General features: G+C 34.9%; 1 protein-coding gene and 1 non-coding gene across 4 annotated transcripts in view; one reads left to right on the forward strand and one right to left on the reverse strand.

The window, feature by feature from the left end:
* SESTD1 (SEC14 and spectrin domain containing 1) overlaps positions 1 to 13,284 on the reverse strand; it is a 118,054-nt gene that overhangs the window by 95,562 nt on the left and 9,208 nt on the right. The window lies entirely within an intron of this gene.
* On the forward strand, positions 6,652 to 6,753 carry LOC123618345 (U6 spliceosomal RNA). Its single transcript, XR_006726769.1, has one exon. It is a non-coding gene; the product is annotated as a U6 spliceosomal RNA (small nuclear RNA).

A 13,284-nucleotide genomic window follows, 5' to 3' on the forward strand; every position in this document is an offset into this window, starting at 1 on the left:
ACAAAATAAGGGGGAAGACATTTTCAACAACATAAAAACATATTACACAAAATTATCCATTGCAGTATTACTTGTTATTGGAAAATACAATAGGAAGTAACCTGAATGTCCACAGAATAGTAACAGTTGAATACAGAGTTGGTACAGACACACAATGGGGCACTCTGTGACTCTAAAAATAAATGAAGATCCCCTATGAAATAATACAGATATCCAGTATACATTGTTAAGTGGAAAAAGCGAAGTGCCAAAGAATGCCTGTCGTGTGCTACATACATTTTTGTGCAGTAAAAGGAGAAAGAAGACTATATACCTGTATATGCTCATCTTGTGCAAAGAGAAACCAAAAATAAAAGAGAAATTTAGGGTAACTGCCTATGGGCAGTAGGGGAGAATGGGTGGAATGGATGGGGGATTGGAAAAGGAGTAGAAGAGATGGGAGGGATGACTAACACCGCTCTTTCTATAAAGTTCTAACTTTTATAAGCATGAGAATGTTTCACATCCTCAAAGAAAAATAAAATCCTCAAGGATGAAAGGGGAAAAAAAAAAACCCTAAAATAGAAATCAAACAAAAACAAATGTCTCTAGTGGCATTTCAAATAACAAATACAACTACACTAAAGAGGAAAGGGGAAGGGAAGAACTAACCCAAGTAAATTTTGAATACAGTGTTTTTACTAGTACTCTCAGGCTATAAACAAACAAAAAACTGAACAGTGGCTTCCAAGAAACGTTTTATTTTGTTTTCCACAGTGTTTTAAGGATCAATAATTCTGAATTACTTTCTGTGTATCCTAGGGTTGAGCAAATAAATAAGTAAACTGTGGATAATGGGAGCCAGACTTATCACTGATAAAGAAGGGGGTTATAAATATGGAAAGTGGGGAGGGAGGCTCCAATGAACCCCACAATGATGGCTGGAATAGAAGAAAGTAGTATGTACTCATAGTTTTTAATAAATATAGATGTAGGTGTGCGTGTCTTAGTTCTGTCCACTGAGAAGACTCTGATGGTTGATTTTATGTGTCAACTGCCTAGGCCACAGAGTGCCCAGATGTTTGATTAAACATTATTCTGAATGTTTCTGCAAGGATGTTTTTAGGTGAGATTAACATTTTAGTTTGTAAAGCAGACTGCATTCCATGCTATGGGTGGGCCTCATCCAAATAGACGAAGGCCTGAATACAACAAAAAGACTGACCCTCCCCTAACAAGAGACAATTCTCCAAATAGACTGCTTTCGGACTTAATCCGCAATATCAGCTCTTCCTGCCCAATGGTCTTCAAACACTGGTTCAATGGACTGTCAAACATTAGTTCTCCCTGCGTCTCTCGCCTGCCAGCCCATCCTGTAGACAATACTTGCCAGTCCAATCGCATGAGGACATTTGACAAGTACACTGTCTAGCACATAGAAGGAACTCAATAATGGAAGACAAATGGCTGAGTTAGTTTGGAGATATTTTAAGTGGTTACAATCTTTCATAAAGATATAGCTCCTTCTCTTTAGGAATAAGAAATTATTTTTTATAAGAAGCACTAGTAACCAGACATGTGTGCCAAAAATGGCAACAGATCTACTTTCAGTAGCATAGAGAATAACTTCAAAACATCCCCTCAATGTCTGGGAGTACAGAGACTTCCCCTAGCCTAGCTCACCAGAGACAAGTCTACAGAAGTTGGCACCTCTATTTCCTACCATAAGGGCTGAGATACAACTACAGTGTACAAATTTTGAAATGAATCTCTAAGTATAATGATACTAATAAGCCCTAGAAAACTTTTGGCATGATGAAAACTCTGGAATCTGGATTTTTCCTTAAAATTCCTATGATCAGTAATATATTAAGTACTTAAAATATATTAAATAAAATATTATACTTACATTATAAACTATATTTAGAAAAACAGAAAATCTAGCAAGTACTAATTTGAAATTGATTCAATAATTTTCTCACCATCATTCATTAAATTAATATAAAGCATCAGATCTTTTGAAGTAGTCCCCTCAGTCATGCCAGTTCCTATATTACTGGAAAGATTACTTAATAAATTACTAACCCTAGAAAAAAAGCCAGTGTTATTTTATAATCTTCTATATTTTGCTTATAGAGGTCATATAGAATAAGCCAAACTAAGTGTTCCTATGATAAAGAACAAACTAGAGCACCTAATTTCTTCTTCCTCATAGGAAAGGCTTTGTTGTCACAAAAGTTAATTGAATTCTTGTCTTTGATCCTATTTTTTTCTCTACATTCTCTATTAACTGACCTCTTTTTTCTTTTTCTTCTTTTGACTTGCCCTTCTTTCCTTAGCTGTAACCGATTTTATTATTGAAACTGAAGGTCCTGTTAACCTTTTTAGTGAAACATACTAACTACTTAGATCCCAAATGCCTACATCAATTTTATCATAAGACATTCACAAGTGCTATGCTTACTAGTCACTACCAATGTCTGATTTCTCTACTCTAGTGGCAAATGCCTTGTTTACAACTAGTTAAGATACTATATTCTTCCTATGTGTTGTAGTTTTACAAAAAATACTCACCTAGATTAATACTATTAACAAATAACTCTAGGTTAAATGGACTGTAAAATAGGATGCTATATTATCTCACTTTCTACAACCATCTTTTTAAAAAAGAAAATTAACAGTTTATTAAAATAAATCTTTCAAAAAATCTTAGATTTAGTAATTTTAAGTGTCTTAAGAAATATTTTCACAAAATGTTGTCTTCTCTTTGCAAACTAGATGATATTTCATATAATGCTTTATACCACGATCTCATGGGTGAGTCATTTACAGGATATACAACATGGATTTTTAAAATATGCTAAAGTAAAAACATTGGAAGACAAAATTCAAAGCTGCATAGCTGGAAGCATTCCAGGACAAAACCTTAAAAGTAACTGAAATCACTGGTGTTCACTTACATTTCTGGATAGTCTGATTCTAGACCCAGCTATATATATCAGAATCACTTGGGGAGCTTTTAAAAGTTATCCACTGCATGAAAATGAATAAATGTTCCCATTATGACTGAAGTATTGTGCTGTACACCAGAAATTGACACAACATTGTAAACTGACTATACTTCAATAAAAATATATATAGAGAAAAAAAATATATCCTCTGCAGGCTAACTGAATCAGAATCTCTGGGGTTTGGACTTGGGCAAAGGAATTGTTTTAAAGCGCCCCAGCTGACAATAACATGCTGCTAGGATTCAAAACTATTGGCCATGTCTTTGCAATTATTAACACAGACTGAAACACTGAAGTATCATTTAGCACTAATAATATTGTTTCCTCAAGAACTGTCATTCAAGTAAATGTAAATCTCTAAATTACCTAACAGCATTTCAATGTTTAAGTCTATTATTCAACAGAGTAGGTCTTCCATGATCATTTGCTGGTGATGCAAATATTTTAACAACTAAAATTACAATGATTCCCTTACTTGAAAAAGAATATGGAATTATTATAATACAGAACATACTGTTTTGACATTTTACAACAATTTCAGCTTCATATCCTCCAAAACAACTGATGATGCAGTCAAACACCTAATAAAGTTTGCAAGTTACAAGGTGAGAATTATAGCCTTGAGATGAAGGACTGAGGCATTTCAAGCCAAAGAAAAATTGGTCAAGGTCAGGGTATAAAGACTAGAACTGCAGAATCCGTTTGTAACAGAAGAAAGTTCAGTATGATGGTGTGAAGGAGTAACTGGAAATAGAAAGAAAAGCTAAGATTGTGTATAGTTTGGGGAGGTTCCTGAATGACAGACTAAGAAACTTAAGATATTCATCTACAGGCAATGAGAGTCACAGGTTTTTTTTAAAGGAATGACAGGCCGTTCTACTTCCAAGAAGATGTACTTTACCCTATTCCTCCCACTAAGTGCAACTGAAAGCCCTAAACATTACACATAAAACAATCATAAGAAATCTATGAAAGGTGGAGAGAGGAAGGCAGACTGCCTAGGAACCTAAGGACCTAAGGAACGAGTCAGCGGTGAGTTTCTTGGACTTTATTTTTGCTTCATGTATCTCTCTTTAGCCAAAAGACCAGGAAGAGACAGTCTAGCAAGAAAGAAAACTTTTAGGCAATAACAACGCTACTCTAGCCAAACAACAGGAAAAAAAAAACCATGACCTCACCTCTACTCATGCCAGAAAAGGCTGAATGGGCGCCTAGACTTCCATCCTCTTGAGTATATAACGAGGCACAGCTAGGAGCAGGTGTCACAAAAGGCCAAATACAGAGCCACAACTTTCATCTGATAATGAGCCCCATATTCCAGTGCCCCTCATCCTTGCTGTGTCAGTGGAGACCACATGAAAAGCTGTTAGAATTATCTGTCAAAGATCTTAAAGCAGCCACGATAAAAATGCTTCAATGCGCAATTATGACATGCTCAAAACAAATGAAAAAATAGAAAGCTTCAACAAAGAAACAAAAAAATCTTAGCAAAGAAATAGAAGATATAAAGAACCAAATGGAAATTTTAGAACTGAAAAATACAGTAACTAAATTTAAAAAAGCTCTGTAGATGGACTCCAAACAGAATAGTGGGGACAGAGGGAAAAAAACCAATGAACTAGGAGAGAGAACAGAAATTATCCAATCTTAACAACAGGAAGAAAATAGACTGAAAAACCAATAAAGGTATCCTTAGGGACCTGTGGGACTACAACAAAAGATCTAATATTTGTGTCACTGGAGTCCCAGAAGTAAAGACGAAAGGGAGAGGGGGTGACTGAAAAAGTACTTAAAGAAGTATGGCAAGAGACATAAACCTACAGGTTCAAGAGGCTGAATAAACCCTAAATTGAATAAACCCAAAGAAATCTATGCCACATCACATCACAAACTTCTGAAAACTAAGGACAGAGAAAGCATTCAAAAAAGAACAAAACCTTACCCATAAGGGAAAAACAATTCAAATGACAGAGATTTCTCATCAGAAACCATGCAGGCCAAAAGGAAGTGGCCCAATATTATTCAAGTGCTATACTCGGCAAAAATACCTTAAGTCACGAGAGAGAAGTAAGACCTTTTCAGATGAAAAAAACCAAGCCAATTTGTCCCCCACAGACATACTCTAAAATAATAACTAAAATAAGTTCTCTAAACAGAAAAAAATAATGATAATAAGAGAAGGAACTTCCAAATATCAGGAAAGAAAAAAGAAACCAGTTTAGCGAAAATATAGGTAAATACATTTGACACAACATTGTAAAATGATTATAAATAAATATAAAAAGTTAAAAAAAAAGGTAAATACAATAGGCTTTCCTTGTTCTCATGACTTTTCTAAATTATGTCTGACAAAAAAAAAAGTTATAACTGTCTCATGTGGTTCTAAATATATGTGCAGAAAACATTTTAAGACAAATTACTGTTGTATCCTTTACTATGAAAAGGAAGGTAAAGCTTCTATACTTCACTCAAATTGGTAGAATGACAACAGGAGACTATAATAGGTTTTGTATATATAATACCTATAGCAAACACTAAAACTGATTTTATGTATCATCCAATACGCAATAGATAAATCAAAATGGAATTCTAAAGTAAACTCAAGTAACCCACAGGAAAAGAAGAAAACAGAGAAAGAAAAAAACAGAAAAGAAAAAGAGAGATAAACAGAAGACAATAAATAAAATGGCACACTTAAACCGTAACACATCTAAAATTACACTGAAGCCTAAATACATTAAGACATATTAGCAGAGTGAATTAAAAAACATGATCCAACTACATGATGCGTATAAGAAACTATATGGTATCTAAAAGAAACTCACTTCAGGGGATAAATTAGGAGGAGTTTGGGATTAACAGATACACACTACTATATACAAAATAGACAAGGACTATTTTATAAATATACAAAACAACAAGGACCTACTGTATAGCACAGGGAATTATATTCAACATCTTGTAATAACTCGTAACAGAAAAGAATAAAAAAAGTATATATACACACATGTATAACTGAATCACTTTGCTGTACACTTGAAAGTAACACATTGTAAATTAACTACACTTGTTTAAAAAAAGCTGGGAAAAAAAGAAACACTTCAAATACAACTATGAAGGTAGACTGAAAGTAGAAGGATGGAAAAAAATAAATCATATAAACATTAACCAAAGGAAAGCAACAGTGGCTATATTAATATCAGATAAAATAGACTTTGGAGAAATGAAAATTATTAGAGACAGAAAGGTATATTACAGAATGATAAAAGGGTCATCCATCAAGAAGACATAGCAGAGGGTGGGAAGGGATAGACTGGGATTTCAAAATGTAGAATAGATAAACAAGATTATACTGCATAGCACAGGGCAATATATACAAGATCTTATGGCAGCTCACAGAGAAAAAGATGTAACAATGAATATATATATGTTCACGTATAACTGAAAAATTGTGCTCTACACTAGAATTTGACATAACATTGTAAAATTATTATGAATCAATAAAAAATGTTTAAAAAAAAAGACATAGCAATCCTAAACATGTTGGTACCAAAAGACAGAACTGAAAAATACATGAAGCAAAAACTGAAAGAACTGAAAAGACAGCTCCAGAATCATAATTGGAGACTTCCACATCCCTCTCTCAACAATTGATAGAACAGTGCTCACTTCGGCAGCACATATACTAAAATTGGAATGACAGAGAATAGCAGGGCCCTGGTGCAAAGATGACACACAAATTCATGAAGCGTTCCATATTTTTTTGGTTACCAGTGGGGGGAGAGGTGGGAAGGGATAAATTGGGAGTTCGAGACTTGCAGATACTAACTACTATACATGAAGCAGATAAACAACAAGTTTCTTCCATACAGTAAAGTGTTTTGGTATTTGCTATAGTTATTATATATACAGGGAAGTATATTCAATGTCTTGTAGTAACCTATAATGAAAATGAATATGAAAATAAATGTATGTATGTATATGTATGAACTATTATGCTGTATACCAGAAATTGACACATTGTAAACTGACTATACTTCAATAAAAAAAAGATTGATTAAAAAAAATTTGATAGAACAGCTAGACAGAAATCAGCAAGGATACAGAACTCAACAACACTGTCAACCAACATGATGTAGTTAACATTCATAGAACATTCCACCAAACAACATCAGAATATGTATTTCTTCCCAAATGCCCATGGAACATACACTAAGACAGACCATACTAAGATAGACCCTAGGCCATAAAGCACACCTCAACAAGTTAAAAATAACTGAAATCACACAGATGATTCTCTGACCACAATGGAATCCAACTAGAAATCACCAATAGAAAGATAAATGGAAAAATCTTCAACCACTTGGAAACTAAGTGACACATTCCTAAATAACCCATAGAGTCAAACAGGAAGTCTCAAGGGGGGAAAAATACATTGAATTGAATGAAAATAAAAATACAATATATCAAAAAATGTGGAACACGGCTATTACTTATTAAACTAAATGTGAAAAGCTGTTACACTAAATGCATATGTCATTATGTCAGAAGAGAAAAAATCTCCAATCAATAATCTAAGCTCCCACCTCAAGAGCAAAAAACCTTAAGGAGGCAGGATAAAAAAGGAGCAAAGGAAAAAGAGAGAGAGAGAAGAAACACAAATTACCAGTATCAATAATGAAACAAGGATTATCACTATAGCCTGCAGACAGCAAAAGGGGAAAGGAGTACCATGAACATCTCTACACACTTTACTTTGACAACTCATACTAAATGGGTCACTTTCTCAAAAAATAAAAACTACAACTCATCTAATATGAAACAGATGATACGAATAGCTGTTTAAAGGCTATCAAGGAAAATACATTTATAATTTACAGAACTCAAAAAAAATCTCTGAACCCAAATGGTTTTCACTGGAGAATTCTACCAAATGTTTAGAGAGGAATTATATCAATTCTACACAATCTATTCCAGAAAACAGAAGAAGAGGGTACACTTCCCAATTCATCTTCTAAAGTTAGTATTACTATGAAAATCAAAGACATGAATATAAACATAAGAACCCTTAATCAAATAGCAGCAAATAATATTCAGCAATATATAAAAAGGTGATAATCAAGTGGGATTTATTCCAGGGATGCAAAGCTGGTTCAACATTCAAAAATCATCAATCAATGTAAGCCACCATGTACCAGGATGAAGGAGAAAAATCACGTAACTGTATCAGTTGTTATAGAAAACACAACTGGCAAAATTCAACATTCATACATGATAAAAACTCAGAAAACTATGAAAGGTGGGGAACACACTCAACTTGATAAAGACCTTATACAAAAAAACCTACAGCTAACATACTTTATGGTGAAAGACTGAATGCTCTTCCCTAAGATAAAGAACAAGGCAAGTACATCTACTCTCACCAATCTTATTCAACATAGTACTAGAAGTTCTAATCAGTGCAATAAGACAATGTAAAGAAATAAAAGGCATACAGGTCAAAGAGGAAGAAATACGACTGCCTCGTTGAGGACAATGTTCATGTAGGAAATCCCAAGGAATCTACCAAAAACTCCTAGAATAAGTGAGTTCAGCAAGATTGCAGGATACAAGATAAATATACAAAAACCAATTATATTTCTATATACTAGCAAAAAAAAACCATGTGAACACTGAAAAATAACACTGTTTATAATTACTCCAAAAAATGGAATACTTAGGTATAAATCTAACAAAAGATGTACAATCCTTCCATACTGAAAATACAAAACGCTGATGAAAGAAATCGAAGATCTATAAAACACGGAGAGACATATCATGTTCGTGGATTGGAAGACAATATAGTAAAGATATCAATTCTCCCCAAATTGATACATGAGTTTCATGTAATTTCTAACAAAATCCCTCCTGTTAAGATTCTTTGTAGACATAAAGATTATTCTAAAATGTATACAGAAAAGCAAAGGAACTAGAACAGCTTAAAAAATTTAAGAAAAGAATAAAAACAGGAGGAATTCATTTACCAGATTTCAAGACTTATACACTGTGGCAATCAAAACTGTGACACTGGCAGAGGGGTAAACACACAGATCAACGGAACAGAACAGAGAACCCGAAAATACAAAGATGCTCAATCGTTTTGTGACAAAGGTTCAAAAACAATTCAATGAAAATTGCCTTTCCCACAAATGGTTCTGGGGCAACTGGATATGCATAGGCAAAAATAATGAACCTTGATCACACCTTATACAAAAATTAACTCAAAATGGATCATGGACTTACATGTAAACAGAAAACTATGAAACTTTAAGAAAAATTTTTTCTAAAACTTTAGGAATCAACTTTCAGGATCTAGAGCTAAGCTAGATTTGACACCAAAAGCACAATCTATAAAAGGAAAAACTGAAAAACTGGACCTCATTAAAATTAAAAACTTTTGATCTGTGAAAGACCACATTAAGAGAATGAAAAGACAATCTACAGAGTGGGAAAAATACTTGCAAACCACATACCTACCAAAGAACTAGTACCTAGAATATATAAAAGAATGCTTGAAACTCAACAGTGCAACAACTAACAATCCAAACAGAAAATGGGTAAAAAATGTGAAAAGACATTTCACGATAAAGGACACAGAGATGACAAATAAGCACATGAAAAGATGTTCAATATCATTAGGAAAATGTGAAGTAAAACCACAGTGAAACATCACTACATACCTATCAGAATGGCTAAAACTAAAAAGTCAAAAAAACAAACACTGCCAAGGATGCAAAAAAAACTAGATCACTCACCGTTTTAGTCTGCTAGGGTTGCCACAATAAAATACCTCAGACTGGGTGGCTTAAATAACAGAATTTTATTTTTTCATAGTTCTGGGGGCTAGAAGTCCAAGATTAAGGTGTCAGCTTGTTTGGTTTCTTCTCAGGCCCCTTTCCTTGATTTGCAGATGGCTGACTTCTCACTGCATCCTCACATGGTCTTTCCTCTGTGTATGCATATCCCTCAAGGATGTGTGTCCAAATTTCTTTCTTATAAGGACATCAGTCAAATTGGATTAGGATCCACTCTAAAGACCTCTGAATCACCCCTTTAAAGGCCTTATCTCCAAAGACAGTCACATTGTGATACTTTAGGAGTTAGGGTTTCAACATATAAGTGGCAGGGAAGGGGGAATAGAGAAAACTCGGCTCACAGTGCTCTATACATTCTACTAGGAATGCAAAATAATACTGCCACTCTGGAAAACATTTGGGCAATTTCTTTTAAAAAGTAAACACGCAACTACCATAAGACCCAGCAAATATACTCTTGATCATTTTTTCCCCAAAAATGAAGATTCATATTCACACATACACACAAACCTATACACAAATGTTATAGCAGCTCTAGTCATAACAGCCGATAGAAACAACCTAGATGTCCTTCAATTGGTGAATGTTTAAACCAACTGTGTTATATCCACACCATGGAATACTACTCAGTAATTAAAAAGGAACAAACTACTTAAATGTGTAATAACTTAAATGAATGGAGAAATATGCTGAATGAAAAAAATCAATCCCAAAAGGTTACATGCTATAGATTTCATTTATATAGCACTCTTGAAATGACAAAATTATAGAAATGGAGACTAGACTGATGGTTACCAGGTATTAAGGAGAAAGGGGGTAGGCGGGAAGGAAGTAGGTGTAACTACTAAAGGAAACTCTCTCTGTCTTACTACAGATGGGTGGAAAACTTCACTGAAACCTTTTCCCACTTTCTAATATTTGAATTATGTGCTGCAAAATAAGTTAGGTAACAATGATCAAATAGGGGTGGATGGGGAGATATTAGTCACCATATCAGAAATGATTAAAGAGGCCAGGCCCTGTGCTAATCCAGACTTATCCTGGCTCCAATCTGCTCTACTTCACCTGGCTGCACTCAATTCTTAAATGTCACCCAAAGTTAACAAGTGCAGTGTCCCACATGATCCTGCACAAAAGATGTAAATTATAAAATTACCTCTCCTTTTCTACCAATATTCTGATTTCCTTAGTATCTGATCTCAGTCAAGTATTAATGAGAAAAGCAGTAATTTTATCTGCTTAAATATTCACGCTAATGTGTAAGTAACTAATAGGTTTAAATATTGTCACAATGTATAAAAGCAGGTTAACTCTAGTGGCATTTTAACAGAAACTGTATGTTTAAGATAGAATTAAATTGCAGTCCAAATGTTGTCATCTGTTTAATTCAGATGCCCTAAAGCAACACTCCCCATTCTGATCTTGGAGTTCTTAGGTATTCTGAAGTAAACTGGATACAAAATCTAAATTCAAAGCAGTAGTAACAGCTTCCATTTCACCACAACTCAAAACTCACGTCTGGTTAGTTGCCTGTCCTACAGGGAGGAAATATTTGGAACAGTGCTTTTACTTGTCTGTGAGTAAATATAATCCAGGACATGGTAAAACTTCTAAAAAAAAATCCGTTTGTCTTCTCAGCTGCCTCTAAGTGCCCCTTTCTCCTGCGTTCTAAGTTCTCTACCACCCACAGGGTATCCTGCATCCTCCTGCCTTCACAAGGCCATCATCTTTCAGCTTCCCCATTCAAATTAATAAAGGACTTAAGCAAGGACTGAACTGTTCTTCAACAGACTCACTTTGTAGTTTAAGGCAGATAGGAGAAATGTGCACTTTTTGGTTGACTTAGATTGACTGAGGGAGCAGGAGCTTCATTTGTTTTTTATTTTGCTGAGTCCACTAGGAATACTGCTTTAGTGCTGATATCATGCCTAGAGGAACTGGGTCAACAGAGTTAATAGGTTACTTGAGCTCTCCTTTGCCCTGTCCATTCTATTAACCTTATTTATTCGGAAGCCAAGGAATCTCTAATTCCAAGGATCCAGATTCCATTTTCAAGCTACCACTTCCTTCTCTTGGTGTGATATTCCTTTCCTTCTTTCAGAATGGTGGTCATTTTCTCCTGCCCTCCAACTCCCAGCAATCTGTTCTCATGCCCCAGAGTTCTTGTAGCCTCCAGTGTGAGAGAAGAAAACAAACTATGAATGTCTGGAAGGGAAGGGTGTGTAAGACAGGAGTGGCTATGTTGGGCTCATGGGCTCCCAAACATGAAACTCCAACTAAGGACAAGAGCAAAGGACCATTACTCCCTCTCCCATCCCGCCATCCAACTAAGTAAGATTCAGCACTCTTGTTTCTTACAGTGCATTTGCAGGGTGGGAGGCACTTCAGCAATACCAACAATTAAATAGCACATAATACATGATATCAGGAAAAAAAACTACCAACTGGCAATGATTGTACATACTGGAGAATGTACTGGGAAAGAAAAACTTCTAAAACTGAATGTTAATTACAATTACATGTTTGACTGGCTTTTAATTTCTGCCTAATTATTATGCAGTGTAATAAACATGAATATCATAAAGGCTATGTCAGATTAACTTCCAGTTTTACCTTAAGGTAACTGCAGCCTTTCCAACCAACCTCCACCCTTGCAGCTTCATTCATTACTCAAGTGTAAGATGCTGATTCTTCCTAAAACAACAATTACCAAGACACCATGCTGTCACACCAGAAAAGAGGCCAGCAACTTGGTGTCCCACTCTCATGTTGTCCATCTTGCAACAACAGTGCTTCTGCCAGTCTTTCCCCAGTTCAAGGTATTCCTTTTCTAGTAACTATAATTATTTCCCCCAAACAACATTTTTTATCATCACTTCCCAGCTGATGAAGCACAGGCATTCATCAGCTTGTCTGTGCTTCACAACAAGCAGCCTCAAAATCTAAACTCTCAAAATGGCTCAATGAAAAAATGGTCAAATGAATTCATAGTAAAAGATATGCATCAATGAATGAGAAAAGATTAAACAGTCTGGTAAAAGGGACATAGAAACACAGATGTTTTCATACATCCCCTGTGGATATACAAAATGGTGTAACCTCTATGGAGGGAAATTTAGCAATATCTATCAAAATTACAAATACAAGTACTCATTTCCTAGGAATTTATCCAATGGTATACTCACATGCCCCACCACTGTGTTGAAATAGCAAAGTTATTCAGTGCTGTATTATTTATTAAAAATCAATAACAGTAATAGCAAATATTTATTTAGCACTTAGTATAGTGCCAAACACTGTTCAAACACTTCATACAGTTGCTCATTTAATCTTCCCAACAATCCTATGGGGTAGGTGCTATTAACATTCATACTGTACAGATACAGTAGGAAGCCAAGTAAAAGTAGCCCAAGACCAAACAGCTAGTGTGAGCCAGGATT

This window comes from Camelus bactrianus, chromosome 5 (genome assembly GCF_048773025.1).
Source record: "Camelus bactrianus isolate YW-2024 breed Bactrian camel chromosome 5, ASM4877302v1, whole genome shotgun sequence".
Classification (NCBI taxonomy): Eukaryota; Metazoa; Chordata; class Mammalia; order Artiodactyla; family Camelidae; genus Camelus; species Camelus bactrianus.